This window comes from Etheostoma cragini, chromosome 3 (genome assembly GCF_013103735.1).
Source record: "Etheostoma cragini isolate CJK2018 chromosome 3, CSU_Ecrag_1.0, whole genome shotgun sequence".
Classification (NCBI taxonomy): domain Eukaryota; kingdom Metazoa; phylum Chordata; class Actinopteri; order Perciformes; family Percidae; genus Etheostoma; species Etheostoma cragini.
Genome location: NC_048409.1, coordinates 20,924,529 through 20,926,062, shown reverse-complemented (window position 1 = coordinate 20,926,062; position 1,534 = coordinate 20,924,529).

Genomic DNA, 1,534 nt, shown 5'->3' with positions numbered 1-1,534 from the left:
TCCTTTACTTCTCTTAATTTAGAATCCAAAGGTCAAAGACATGCAAATCTTGTCTTACTGACTTTAGATTTTTCATGCTGAGTTAAAATGTACAATAAAAACATGAATATTTTTAACTAATCTATTGCCAAGTCTAAAATAAATGACTAAAAATGTAATTAAAAAAGACATCAGAGAAAACACTTCTCACTTCTTCAACAGTCTCAGTGACAGCAACCTGCTTCTTTTAATCTTATTATAATTCCTTGTCCTAACAAAATCAAGCCTCTATTTTAAAGGATAACTAGAATTGCCACCATGTGGTTGTCCACCATCTCCAACCAGTCATGGTGCAGTTTACATCCATGTGTGTTCAGACTTACATATGTAATAAAGACTTAAAAGCAATTTAAAAGGTGTTTAGTGGATTTCTTGGCAAAACGTGGATGCTTCACACACATCTTCAACCCAGCAGCCCAGATCTATACAGTCACCACAGTTTCAAGGTGGACACCCAAGATGAGTGTCACCATATCAGAATCCTACCAAATGTGAAATATGGTCACACTCTCCCCTTCTGTTTCTGAGTTATGGTGTTGAATTACAGCCGAGGAAACAAGATGGAGAGGGTTTCCTCGGAGATGGTTCAGTCCACTTACGTTCAGATACAGGTAATACTAAACAAGACATTGGCTGCGTCTTTTAGATAATTGTTTTGATTAAATGGCCCACAGCTTAACTGTTTCCGTTAAGCCATTTCGAGATGCAAAAGGCAGCTGTTTTCAGCAAAAAACTGTTATAAACCCACTAAGCACTCCCTGCACAGCACCAAACAAAAGACAGAAAGGTTAGCGACTAAAAGATGAAGATACAGTCAAAGACCATTTAGAAGCTAAAAGGCCAGATCATTTCCTCAGGTGATAGTGGAGACTAGCGTATGAACTTCCTCTACTATAATACTGTATGTTGGTGTTATGTTTACAGCTTAATCTGCTGCCGCGAAGTGGACAAAACTCAACTATTGCACTATAACAGCCAAACTGCTGGCTGTGCTCCATTTTCAGCTGGAGTTAAAATGACTTAACTTTCAAAAATGTCAATACATGGCTTTTCCTCTACCATCTTTCCATACAACGTTTTCTGATGTATCTACATTTACATTTATTTACCTCAAATCGTTGTTGTGACAATACGACATAGTTTGTGTGTGTCTATCTCTTCAGGTGCTGTCGGTCACTCACCTGGTCCCTGGTCACAGCACAATGGTGGACTTTGACATCCTGAACCATGACACTGCCCGACTCTTCAGTCTGCATGCCGATGATAACTGTGAATATCTTCATAATAGAGGACCTCACAGGTAGAGCAAAACATTTAAAATATTAAAGTATTAATAAATATAAGAAAAGACAATTTTGTACCTTTTGAGGACTGTTGTAGTGAAGCATAGGGAAAATATGTCTGTCTCTCAGGTTCCATGTTGACGAACAAGGGTCTTTCCGCGGTCAGGTGGACTTCCTCACTCCTGCCACAGCTCAGTCAGGAGCTACTGTCA